At 47.2% G+C, this 14,512-nt stretch overlaps 1 protein-coding gene across 5 annotated transcripts in view; it reads left to right on the top strand.

Moving 5' to 3' along the window:
- The window catches only part of LOC135919947 (uncharacterized), a 150,487-nt gene that overhangs the window by 43,099 nt on the left and 92,876 nt on the right, over positions 1–14,512 (top strand). The window lies entirely within an intron of this gene.

Raw genomic sequence — 14,512 nt, 5'->3', positions numbered from 1 at the left:
TGGTAGGCAGAAGTCTAAGGTGTTCCTGATTCTATTTGCGATTACCTTTCTAAATGCTTTGTAGGCAACGGACAGTAAGCTGATGGGTCTATAATTTTTCAAGACTTTGGAGTCCGCTATCTTATGGATTAAGATTATCTTGGCGTTCTTCCAAGATTCCGGTACCCTCGAGGTCATGAGGCATTGCGTATACAGGGTGGCCACTTTTTCTAGAACAATCTGCCCACCATCCTTCAACAAATTTGCTGTTACCTAATCCTCATCAGCTGCCTCGCTCTTTGCATAGCTCCCAAGGCTTTCTTTACTTCTTCCGGCGTTACTTGTGGGATTTCAAGTCCCTCTAGACTCGTCCTGTGCTCGTCTAGCACTCGTCCTGTGCCCTCCCTTGTCCGTGGTTTTTAGCGCTGTTTTAAATATGGATGATCCGTACCAACTAGCTCACAGCCAAACCTTTGTGAGTCCTCCAGATTATTGCCTCTTCGATTATCGTCGCGGGTGCCACTGGTACTCTATATATCTCTATAGATCTTTTCAGCCACTGGAGCTCTCATCCATATTGGTAATATTAGCATTGATATTTATTAAATAATGAATAAAATAGGGGCGTCTGTGTAAGGAGGCGTTTGGTGCGTTGCGACAGCACGTACCCGATCCCACGAGAGTTGGAGCCTCCTGCGTGTTGCTGCGCGTGGCTCAGCCATGTCTAGGGACAGGGGGATACGGTGGGTTGATTCAATGCTGGCTGTTCCGGCCTTTAAGGCCCTCCTCCCCCCCCCCCTCCCCGGTGGAGGCAACCCGCCTCTTCGGCCTCTGCTTTGCATAGATGGCACCTGCAGAGTGAACCACCTGGAGGAAATCGGCAGTCGCCTTTTCTTGTCCCCTTCTTGAATCTCTGTGCTTTTCCTGCCGGCTTTCCACCTTTCCGGCCTCCTATGTACTCCTTTAACTTATTAGCTCTCAGTGGGAACGTGCCACTTGCGTGCGCAAAATAGAATATTTCTAATCCTCGGACGACCCCAGGGGTTGGCATCTGAGGTGTGTGGCGGGCATTCTTACCGAATACAATAGTGCTATATATGGCTTACGTTCTTGCCCCACTTCTTGATCGCCCCTTGAAGTGGGGGTGCACCGGTGAAACCTTCTGCTTTTTTATGAAACTAAGGGAAATATTTCCAAAGTACCATGTAATGCATAGCATGAAAGTAAGACTGTCCATACAATATCCCCAATTGTTGTCACCAAATATCTGGCAGGAGCGATCGGCTCGGGTTACAAGGCAAGTAATGTGGGAAACAGAGACCCTTGTCTTTAAGTGTGCGATAAGCTTCAATACAAAAAACTGCAAAAACGTGTGGCATTTGGTGACTTTCCTGTCTCTGTGGGCCCCGGAGGTCATGAAACCTATGCGCGGTAACACTTCTGATTACCATATCGTTCAACTCCGTGAAAGTGAGCAGCTGGATGAATGGCAAGATCAGAACGTGAAAAAGGCTTAACGAAAGGTAAGGCGAGACAACGAAATTCTAACCAAGCATGTCATCATTACGTCTGCAACAAGTGAACCGTTTATTCAATACAGACCAGATATTGTAAACTTTGCGTGTGACAGCACATTCCCAGTCCGCGACGATGCTCCAAGTGTCAGCGTTTTGTACATGGGTCTCAGCGCTGCCGATGTCATACGACTTGCGCAAAATGTGCATCTAAAGTACAGACCTCAAACACCTCTATTTGCATGACCCATTGTGCTAATCTGACGCACATTCTTGATCGTTCCCCTGATGGAAGAATGAAGCACAAATAATTGAACTAAAGGTCAAAATTAACATTTCCTTCCCCAATAGTGCATAGCCCTTTTACTGCTCACCATAAGTCCAAACAATCCTACAGTGATTTGACGCGCCGGGGGACTGCGCCACTTCCTCCGGCGGCCACCCGAGTTACACGGAGTGTGACGGTGGTTCAGCCATCAGCCCCTCAGGCAGGGGCAGCCAGAGCTGTTCTGCCACATGCCTGGGTCCACCAGACCTCCGGGCTTGCCGATCCCAGGGTAACTGTGCCTGCAGACAGGTCCAAAAAAAAACCCCGCGTGTACTTGCCCGAGCTGGTGTCATCCAGTGTCTCAAGAGGCGATGGATGTAAGCAGCACTAGCACGACGTGTCAGACGCCGAACGAACGGCGCAGCTCCATGTGGCGCGTCGGGAAAATTTCCGTATATCTATGCATGCGTCCAGGGGTGTGATACCATCGTGGTCGTTACATCGTCGTCATTCTAGCTTTGACGTCCGACTACCGTCATGCCGTCTTCATACGCCATAGTCGTCAACACGGTTGTCACCATGCCATCGTCGTCACGCCGTCGTTCTACCTTTGTCATCACTTCACTAAAGTCACCCAATTGTCACGCCGTCATCATAATACCACATTCGTCCTTTCTTTGACGTCTTCCTTTGGGCATCATTGCATCGTAATAATGCCTACATGGTCAGGCTGTCATCGTAATGCCATCGAGATCGTTCCAGCGCCGTCATCGCAGCTTCGCCATCGGACTCTTGTCATGCCCTTGCGCCGCGTCATTGTCGTCATAGATGTTTTGTGATGAAGTCATCGTTACGTCATTGTCTATATGCTTTTTTCGTCATTCATTTGTCATCAGGCAGTTCTATTGTGGTCGTCATTCTTGAATATTCGCCATACCGCAGTCGTATATATCCGGGGCCTTATCGTCGTGGGGATGCTGCCACGGTCGCTCAGATGTCATCAATGCAACTTCAGCATTCGGCCTCTGTCATGCCGTAGTCATCTTTCCGTGGTCGTCCTACCGTTGTCGCCATGTCATCCCCATCACGATCTTGTTTCACTGTCGTCATCACTTCGGTATTATTATCCTATTGGGGCCATGCCGTCGTCGTCATACCACTTTTACCGATTCATTGACGCCATTTTTATTCGTAATTTTATCGTAATTACGCTATTGTCATTCCATCATCGTGACAATGACGCTGTTGACTTGCCATCGTCATCATTGAATTTCGGTCACATAAACGAAAATCCCTTATCATACCGTCGTCGTCAGGCTGTTTTGGTCGTGCTAACGTCGTGATCCCCGCGTTTTCAACCGGCTTCGTCATACCACCATGGGCGTGCCATTACCATGACTCCATCTTAGTTACCCAATTCTTGTCCTGCGTTGTCGTTATTCAAGTTTTGTGATGTAATCATCTTCACGTCATTCTGATCATACGCTCATCGTCATCCAGTTATCATAGGGCCCTGGTCATGCCATCGTCGTCATGCATTAGTTACCATGAGGCCCTCGCGACCCTGTCACAGTTCATCGTCCTCATTGTAACGTGGGATTCTTGCCATGCTGTTGTCTCTTCACCCTTCCGATTCATCATTGCCATCAGTTCATTATTACAACCCATTATCATGCAGTCGTCGTCATACAACTTTGGTCGATCTATCTAATTGGTTCTTTGTTCGTCATGCTATCTTCATCATGCTGTCGTCATTCTATCGTGATTATGCCACCGCTTTAATGCTATCGTCCTTGCGTCATCGTCATGTAATCATATCGTGCATCCTTTGTCATACCGTCGTCATCATGCCTTCTTGGTCGTTCCATAGTAATCATTTGCGCTTCTTCATCTGACTGTCATCATACCGGCGTCACCACGTAATCGTTGCTACAGTCGTTATCCTATAGTCCTCATGTCGTCGTTATACCATGGCTATATTTTAGAAATATACATCTTATTGTCGTCATATCGTCGTGGTTATGTGTCTTAGTCATTCCATCAGAACCATTTCTTGGACATTTCATCATCACTGCGTCATCGTCACAAAATTGTCATCCTGCCTTCATACTGACGGATGACCTTGGCGAGCGAGCGCCATAAGAAAGTGGGACAATATCAGAGTGTATGGTATACAGCCGAAACAATGCAAGTCTCAGAATCACTAATATGCCTGGTAAATAAACGTTACATCGCTACATTGATATTTGCATTACCCTTGATTGTTATCATGAGATGAATTCCGCCGTAAGTCTTTTTGCTCTCTAGACAGCGTCAGCGAGCAGTGATAGCTGCTCTTACCTTGAACGGCGACTGAATGGTAGCAAGACACTTTTGAGGAGTGCCATCTTTACTAACCTTCAAAGGGTTCAATGTCTATCTTTAATGACATATCTTTACGAAATTGCGCAGTGTCATGAAATGACGCCTAAAAGTCTTCACTGCAGCAAATACACGTCTTCAAAAGCACAGTCCCTTTACTAAAACAACAATTTCTGGATTTTATATGCATACTATCCTAAGCATTAGGCTAGAAAACAGTTGCCACCTGGCCGATTTGCGTGGTAATGGTTGCGTGACCTACGTACGCGGGATACGTTTTCTGTGGACCCCTGCATAGAACAGAGAGAATAAATATACTTATTGTGGAAAAGACGCTTCCGAGAGACATGGTTATTCTAAAATGTCTTGAGCTCGGCTCGCGTCCTCGGCCTTCGCGGCCAGCCATAGCACATTCTCGAGGCCGGAGCTGGACAGGGCTTTCTCCCAAAGTACAGCGTTGGGGTAAATGCTGGGTGGATATAGTGTTGCTTGCTAGCAGCCGCTTGCCACATGTCCGAAAGACCCCGGTTCTCTGCAGAAGCGGCCCTGCGGGAAGAATTACATAGATCATTTCTGTAGGAGGGGGTGGGGAAGCTCACGTGTTAGCCGGAAGAGCTCGGAGTACGTCTTTCTCGTTCCCTAGGTAGTGACCTGTGCCGCCATAAGACAATGTAATGCTAAAATTGTCAGCCGTCTGCAAATCAACCCTCCAGCGCTCAAATTATTTACGAGGATAGCGGCACGCTCTCACAATCAGATCATTATTTTCGCGATAACAACTTGCAATGTAGGTAACTTTATCTCCGTCTGACAGGACTACGACCATTGTGCGCATGCACGCACAGATTTTACTGATCGCAGTTTGCGCCGAGCACAAAACCTTGCACGAGGTACAAATACGAATCTGGCGCAATGGCACTGCTGTAAGCGCGTCGAGCTTCCAAGTGCCGATTGCCGAAGGGAGCCGCAGATATATTGCCTCTACTGGAATAGTAGCACATACCCCGCGGGCTAGGAATACGTCAAACTTATGAAAATTGAAGAAACTGTTTGTATATCGTGCTATCACATTCCTCTTTGTGCCATTTGCGGAGCATGTTTTCCAGACCATTGAGGCTCCATAAAAGCTCTCTGCTCGCGTTTCGAAATCGGAGCTTCGCATTCGATAATGGGTATTGCCAGAGTGTCATCACGGGCACTTTCCCAAGTCCGACAACGAAAAAAGGCTTCCGAGTGTAGAGAATTTATTGGACGAGACACGAGTTTTATGGCATTTATGTAAGATCTGCGCAATTATTGTGCCACCTAATATTGCGGCGGAAGCCACGCAGCAGAGATCACACGCAGGTTTGGCGTCGGGCTAGCGTAAACGCAATAACGATGAACATCTCGCTGGCAAACAAACTTCAAATGTACACCATTCTCGGAAGCCTTCATTTTACGATCAATCGCCTCCACCCTCCATGTGTTGTGATAGCAGCGCGGGCCGTGCTGCAATTTTCGCGGAACGCACGGCCTATATTCTTCAAAGCTTTAGGGACGATGCTGCTGCGTTCACGGCCAGCATACTCACACGGTTGTTGTGATGAGCGTCCTCTATGTCTCTTTGGTTCCACTTTCCCTGTCCAAAATTAGAGTGGCTGCTTAGAGCACGCAGTGTCACACATTGCTAACACATAAGTGAAAAAAACAAGAAATTGACAACTTAGAACAAAAGAACTCAACGAGAGACAAAGAACGTTGAAAAAGGATCATCCCGATCATCCCCACCACCACCGCCACCGTTCTACCAGTCTGTTCTTCCTTGTTTGCCGAATGTTTTCTTTTTCTGCGTCAAGTTGAATATTCTTACACTGTTTCTTGTTCCACGATAACTGTTTTCTTTTCCTCAAGCTCTGAATAGAGAGGATGATGATTTTTAGATTGTATTGGCGCAAGGGCATCTAAGGTCAAGGACGCCAAGAAAAAATTCAGCTAGATGGAGAGCAATAACAAAAGGGAAGGCATTGAAACAGTTTCAAATGTGTAAGTTACAACTTTATTTGCTTTGTTCATAACATGAAAGCTTCAATTTAGGCTTACTTTGTGCCCTTTCCTAGAAATACTTTTGTTCCGTTAAAAAGCCGAGCGATGGTACGTTGCTCTCGTATACTAGTACCTGCTGGAAATCTGTATACCACGCTTCTGAAATAACCAGCTATTTCTCGAATTCTGAGGGCCATAAAGCTTTCAGGCTAAAGTGGCTGTAAGCGGCCGCAATTGCAGGTGCTGCATGGCCAGTTTATTTCCCGGAACAAACGGCAGCCATTTTAACATACCATAGGTTCATCACATTAGTAGTAAATGGACAGCGTGTAAAGGATCACACGTTGTTCGCAACGTTTGTTCTTAGCGTGAACATGCCTAATGTAAGCTGCAGGTATGCAGGAGCATTAGAATGTTGAATAATAGATGCCTCCCGTATTCTGTGCAAGGGAGTTATCCTGGTCGGCAAAAGGTGCCGAGAACAGCCTAAATAAGCACTTGTAAAAACATTGGTTCCGATCCACGTTGTGAAGAATTTGGCCTGCGAAGGTGTCGCATCACCTGATCTGACATAGCCTTGAACTGCGTCTTGTGAGCCTGAGCATGACACCATTGTGCATATTGACGTTGTTGTTCCTTTTGTCGGTCGTCGGGAGGAAGACGAAGTGATTCTTTGATAGAACGCTTGTGCTTTTGTCTCCGCTTTTTCGCTTTGTTTCCCTGCATTTCTGGGAGCTGCCGCTCCCTCCTTGCGGTAATGGATGAAGAAATCTCCGCGGACTTTCCTGGTGTGCAGCCGTCAGGTCGGCTAGCGTCCAGGAAACGTGGAAGTGCGTCAAGCGATACCGACAGCGAGGCCACTGAGATATGTTCGGACAGCTACGACTCGTCGGACGATGACTTCCAGGTCGTGATGAGTAGATCAGCGAAAAGAAGACTACTGCAGGCATCTTCGTCGCCAAGTGCTTCTACCGTGAAGAGTGCACCGCTGCGCTGGCCGCACACTGTGCTCTTTATGCCCGTGGACCCGGCGACCAATTTGCGGCTCCTCAACAGGCAGGTCCTCTCTTCCTTACTCGAGAGAATCGCACCAAATGAGATTAAAGACGTGCGAATAAACCCGCGGAAAAATGTCCTGGCAGTTGATGTGCTACATCGTAGTGCCCTACAACACCTACGAAATATAACTGATATCGACAACGTAAAGGTGCGATCAATGATCCCTACAGGCGGCGATGGTACTGCGGGCGTCATTTATGACGTCGACGTTGCCATTCCTAATGACGACTTGCCAACGCTGATAAAGCCAACGACAGAAGGCAATTCCATTACAAGAATTTCCAGATTGGGAAACACACGCTGTGTGAAGATTATGTTTGAAGGAGACAGCCTTCCTTCCCACGTCAAAGTAGGACATGTCCGCCATCCAGTACGACCATTCGTACCGAAGCCCCTCCAGTGTTTCAAATGTTGCAAGATTGGCCACGTGAAGGGTGTCTGCGTGAACAGTGTAGTGTGCCCGCGGTGCTCTGAGTCCCATTCAGAAGACGCCTGCAGCACACATGTTCTAAAGTGCCCGAACTGCAGTGGTCCTCACAAGGCCTCATCAAAGGATTGCCCGCGGATGCGGAAGGAATTCACGATTCTAAAACGCATGGTGCGCGACAATTCGACGCATCGAGAGGCTGCTACCGCTGTTCGGCGACGTCGGCATCGACACCGAAAACGTTCAAGAAATTCCGCAACTGAAGATAGGTACACGCCAGCTACAGTCAGAAGGGCTGCCGCATCTCCGCACTGCGCCACCAAGACAGATACAAGGAAAGCGAACAAAGAGGAGAGCCTCGCCCGTCCTGAAGAATGGCCTGAGCTACCGAGGGCACACCTCCCTGCTAAGATACCTCAAAACGCACCGGCTTCAACGGCTTCTGCCACTGTTGAAGCGACGCTGGCTGATGATCTCCAGGTCATCAACATTCTGCGGTCGCTCATGAGTGCCATTCGCGGTATACTTACCAACATGAAGTCTTCGTCTGCGCAAAGCGCACTACAGGTGCTGGACACTTTGAGTCCAGTACTTGCAGCTCTTGGTTAAAATCATGGCTCTCCAGAAGCCGTCGTTTCGTGACGAAGTCCGAAACGCGTCGATATTTCAGTGGAACGCCAGAGGACTGAAGTCACGCATGTCGGACTTTCGACAGTTTGTGTTAACGAATAAGTTCCCAGTCATCGTCATCTGCGAGCCCCTATCAGATAACATCAGACTGTCCGGGTATGAATGTTTCATGTCCGCCACTCACGGAGAATGCAGCAAGATCATCGTATTCATGCGACGTGATCTTACGTATGTCCATCACCCAGTATCGCCTGACCAAGAAAACCAATACGTCTGTCTGACAGTGAGGAAAGGCAAGCTCACTTTCACATTAATTGGAGCCTACATATCGCCCTCAAGTCGGTTGGACTGCGAGAGATTACAGCGAATCACCACAGCGACTCCGCAGCCTTTGGTGATTACTGGAGATTTTAATGCCCACCACCATCTCTGGGGAAGTTCTAAGATAAACTCGAGAGGCAGAAGATTAGTGTCGTTTGCCTCCGAACAAGAACTATGCTTGTTAAATGATGGAAGCCCCACCTTTCTACGTGGAACTGCCTACTGTAGCTGCCTGGACCTGACCTTTGTTTCACGCTCCTTCACTAGAAAGGTCAGGTGGTTTCCGGATATTGAAACGCGGGGAAGTGACCACCTACCCACTTATCTTAGGGTTGAAGGGTTGACGGACTCCAGGTTAGCCGCCGTCACACAATGCATCGACTGGCCAATGTTCAAGTCAATTGTCGAAGACGGCTGTCGTGATGACTTGGCCACTAGCCTAGAGGACATCATAAAAGGTGCCCTAGAGACTGCGAAACATTCACTTCCGAGAACGTCCACACGCACCGAATATGACATTGAGCTAGAGAAGCTTCGTGCAATTCGTCGTCGTGCAGAGCGAAGATACAGGCGCACGAAGTCTGTAAATGACTTGAGGTTGGCCAGAAGAACTCAAAAGAAAATTCAGCGTCGCATGGACAAACTTGCATCACAAAGATGGAAATCATTCTGCGAATCTTTGGATCCACGAAAACCATTGTCTCACATATGGAGAACTGTTCGTGGTCTCCGTGGAACCCCTCAGCAGCGCCACCCTTTTAAGTCTTTGGCCCTTCACCAACAATGCAGCGAGATTGACGTAGCGGAAGCTTTCTGCAGGAGGATTGCTGGCGAAACTAGTTGCGCTGGAACATCGACGCTCCGCCACTCACCGATTTCACGCGACTCCCGCATGGATAGTCCTTTCTCCATGGACGAGCTCGAAGCTGCACTGGCCTTGTGCAAGCGTTCATCTTCACCAGGCCCCGACGGTATAACCTACCGTGCCCTGTGTAATCTGGGTGATGAGGCTCGAAAAGTGCTCCTGCTCCTATTCAACAGCTCCTGGCGGACAGGTACGGTTCCCCAAGAATGGAAGACCAGTCGCATAATTCCACTGCTCAAGCCTGGCAAGTCGCCTGTAGACATTGCATCATACCGACCAATTGCGCTTGCCAGTTGCATCGGAAAACTAATGGAGAGGATGGTTCTAGCACGGCTAGAATGGTACCTCGAACATTACCAGGTATACCCAGATGCAGTGGCCGGTTTCAGGCGGGGCCGTTCTTCCATAGACAACGTTATCGACTTGGTGACGTACGTCGAGCACCAGAAGTCCTGCAAAAGATTATCTGCTGCCCTGTTTCTGGATGTTAAAGGAGCGTACGATAACGTAACGCACGAAGCGATTTTGAACGCGTTAGAGGCAGTAGGACTTGGCGGCAAAGTATATATTTGGATACGTAGCTATCTACATACGAGATCCTTTTTCGTACTTACCGAGGATGGCCCGACCTCCCAGCATTACAGTAACCGTGGGGTGCCTCAGGGCGGAGTACTCAGCCCAACGCTCTTCAGTCTAACACTCATTGGACTCACCGACATCCTGCCAGGCATTGTTAGGCTCTCCGTCTATGCCGACGACATTTGCATTTGGACGTCGGCTGTGACGCGACTGCAGCTTCGCGCGCGGCTTCAAAAGTCAGCTACTTTGACATCATCCTACCTTCGAGAACAAGGACTTCATATATCATACGAGAAGTGCGCAGCGATGGCATTTACCAGGAAATCAATGTCGCCATACGTGATATCCGTCGACAGACACATGATCTCGTACAGCACGAGTCACAGATTTTTAGGGGTGGTCCTTGACAAATATCTCTCCTGGACCCCTCATGTGAATTATGTGAAAAAACGCCTGACAGGAATTTGCCATATGTTTCAGTTCCTTGCAGGAAAGACCTGGGGAGTGCCAATACACTCTATGCTGCAACTGTACAGGGTCCTCTTTATTGGCTTCCTGCGATACAGCCTACCTGTCATGTCCAACACCTGCAGAACTAACCTGAACATAATCCAAAGCATCCAAGCCCAAGCACTCAAGATATGTCTCGGTCTACCGCGGAGTGCGTCAACGACTGAAGTTATTGCAGTGGCTCAAGATTTCACTATTAGAACGCACATTAGCATTGAAACAATGCGTGTGCACCTAAGACACTTCGCCCGGAACCCTACCCACCACCTAGCAAGTCTCCCAATAGATAGGCCCCACACGACATTCAGTGCGACTGTCTTCGCGCACCGTGACTCTTTCAGGTCAGGTTACACACCTGCGGCAAGGCCTTGTATTCCTCCATGGTGTATGCGCCGTACTCAAGTGAACCTTACAGTCCCAGGACTTCAGAAAAAGTCGGACTTGCCATCATCAGCGCTCAAGCAACTAACTTTATTTCTCTTGTACGAGAAATACAGCGACTGCACACACGTCTACACTGATGGATCAACTACATCAACCAGTTCCGGCGGCGCTGTAGTTATACCAGCAATGAGAATAACCAAGCGGTTCAAGACTTCCCATGTCACTACGTCTACAGCTGCAGAGCTCGCGGCTCTCCGCGACGCGCTTCAAGTGATAAATACTGAAAGTCCTAGAAAATGGGCAGTCTTCTGCGATTCCAGGCCGGCCTTGCAATGTGTGCATTCATTTCTCCGACATGGAACTCACGATCAGCTCACGTGCGAAATCGCGGAACTTGTCCATCACTTAGGAGAAAAAGGCCATGATATCTTTTTTCAGTGGATACCAGGTCATTGCGGTATCATTGGTAATGAAGACGCCGATAAAGCAGCTCGGACGTCAAACCAAGAAGACCGATGCGTCCCCATTCCGCTCTCAAGGACCGACGCCGCGAGACAACTTGGCATTCTGGCACGCACGATCTCCTTAGCAGAGTGGAATAATGTACATACAAGACGCACAAGACTGCACCGACTAAACCCATCACTTCAACTCAGACCTCCAGCCGGTGTGCACCGGCGTGAAGCGTCTCTTCTGTGTCGGTTATGGCTTGGAGTGGCCTTCACGAATGCCTACTCAGCACTAATTGGAATGGCTGATAGTCCTGCATGTGATGTTTGCGCATGCGAGGAGAACATTGACCACATATTGTGCCATTGTCCTCAATTTCAAGCCCAAAGACAGTATTTGTCCGACACATTGAGTAAACTAGACGATCGTCCTCTAAGTGAACAGACAATATTAGAGCACCGTCCCGACCGATCATCGGCTCAGAAGGCAGTGAAGGCACTTTTGTGTTTTCTCAGAACTTCTGGTTTGCTCGAGCGACTTTAACTGAAGTGCTGTCCGTACGCGTACCTACACCTTCTCTCTCCCTTCTTTCTCTTCCCCTTTTCCCTTCCCCCAGTGTAGGGTAGCCAACCAGACTATTGACTGGTTAACATCCCTGCCTTCCTGTATTCTTCTCTCTCTCTCTCTTGTCGGTCGTCCTTTTTGCGCTGCTCTTTAGGCGTCGCAACTTGTTTGGTTTGCTTCGGGCAAGCACCGCTGCGTCCTACTTAGCCTGAGCACGGCGCACCTGTGCATATAGACTTTGCATTTCCCGTAGCCACTAATCGGGTTCACGCTGCCCTTCTGAACTCCTAACTATGCGTGGCCTTTCCACAGAGCTATCAGAACACAAATTAATTCAGTTGATAGGCAGGTTCTTCTTTTATGTATGAAAATGTAGTTACATCACTCCCTGCTTCGTATGCTACAGTTGCCGCTTTATTTATTTATTTATTTATTTATTTATTTATTTATTTACAGATACTGCTGTCTCAATACATGAGACATAGCAGGAGTGGATACATCAGAGATTCGATCAACACAACATACAATGAACTTGAAACGTAATTACAAAATATGATTAGACAATTCTTCGCAAACTCACAAACTCTTCACAAACTCTTCTTTAGATTTTTCCCGCAAGGAACCAGCTAGGTTGTTCCAAATTTCAACAGTGCTTGGAAAAAACGAATACTTAAAACAATTTACAAAAGACTGGAAAGGAACAATATTAAGTGGGTGTGAACGGCGCGTGGCACGCCCAGTGGGATGACTGAAGGAAATCGGGGCATCAATGCAACTTTGGCCGTGTACAATCTTGTGTAGCAAAGTGATACGTTCAAGTGTGCGTCGATGAGCCAAGGGTTCTATTGATAATGCGCATGCGTGAGATGAGGGAGAAAAGTTGCGGTCATATCGGCTAAAAATGAACCGTATTGCTTTCTTTTGTATAGCTTCAAGCTTACTAATGTCAAGTGCAGTGTATGGTGCCCAAACCACTGAGGCGTACTCTAGTAATGGTCTGACCAGACATTTATAAGCTGTTAATTTGCAGTCCTTAGTTGAGAATTTGAGGGTTCGCTTTAAATATCCCAGTTTCCTAAGTGCCCTAGCGCAAATTGTTTCAATATGAAGCTGCCATTTTAAGTTTTGAGTGAAGGTAACTCCAAGATATTTGAAGGTATTCACAGAATTTAGGTAGTGCCCATTACAGCTATAACTGAAATTGAACGGCTGCTTTTTATTAGTGAAAGTCATTTGTACAGTTTTTTGGTAATTAATACTCATTTGCCACGCATTGCTCCAACCACAAAAGGACGAAAAGACATTGTTGAGAACCTCTTGATCTCGTCTGTTAGTTACTGTGGTATAGAGCACGCAGTCGTCGGCGTACAATCGCAGTTTCACTGGTGTGTCCCTAATGACCTGTGTGACATCGTTAATATAAATAATGAACAGCAGGGGCCCAAGGACTGAGCCCTGTGGTACCCCGGAAGTGACTGTGGCCGACGATGACTGCGCGTGATTAAAAGTAACATACTGAGATCTTAAATGTAGCCAATCGGCTATCCAGCCAAGTATTTTATCATCGTTAATAATTTTACTGAGCCTAAGAAGAAGTTGTCTGTGGCACACCATATCAAACGCTTTGCTATAATCTATGAATATGGCATCAACCTGACCTCGATTATTTAGAGCCAAAGCGATGTCATGAGTGAATTCAATGAGTTGAGTAGTTGTAGAAAAACCAGAGCGGAAACCGTGTTGATTCTGCGACAATATATTATTAGTAGTTAAATACTGAAGGACATGTTTGTGAATTATGTGCTCTAAGAGTTTGCAACAAGTGCTTGTTAACGAGATAGGCCTGTAGTTGGAAATTAGTTGCTTATTACCCGATTTGAACACAGGAATTACGTTGGCGATTTTCCAAATGGCCGGTACAGTACATGTCTCTAATGACTTACAAAAAATTATGGTTAGGTAATGAGCATTCCATTCTGCATAGCGCTTCAAAAACATGTTTGGTATACCGTCCGGTCCGGCACCCTTAGTGACGTCGATGTTCAAGAGAAGGTTATAAATACCGGTATAGCTCATTTCAATTACTGGAAACGGTGGCATTTCCTGGATAATACCAATGTCGGGGGTGGTACCATTGTCATCTCCAAACACAGATTTGAAATAGCCATTAAACGCCTCCGAGATTATCGAAGGGTCCGAACAGGACACATCATTTATTACGAAGGATGACGGGCAGGAGGTAGCAGGGTTGATGGTTTTCCAAAACTTAAGTGGATTATTTTTCATAAAAGAGGATAATGTGGTATTGAAATAGAACCTTCTAGCCTCACTCATTTTGGATTTTAGTTCAGATTTAAGTAATTTATTTAGGGACTCCCCGTCATTATTTTGTGCATTACGTCGTTTTCGCAGTCGCTTAATGCGACGTTTGAGTTGTATAATTGGTCTGGTATACCACGGGTGTGTAGCATGCCGTTTTATACTCTTTCGAGGAACAAATTGCGCTATACACTCATTAGCTATACCATAAAATTGGTTAGTCAACATATCAACACTGTAGTGTTCACTACAAGACA

Source organism: Dermacentor albipictus, chromosome 1 (genome assembly GCF_038994185.2).
Source record: "Dermacentor albipictus isolate Rhodes 1998 colony chromosome 1, USDA_Dalb.pri_finalv2, whole genome shotgun sequence".
NCBI classification, from domain to species: Eukaryota; Metazoa; Arthropoda; class Arachnida; order Ixodida; family Ixodidae; genus Dermacentor; species Dermacentor albipictus.
Note: the sequence above shows the minus strand (reverse complement) of the source record. Positions and strands in the feature narration are given on the sequence as shown.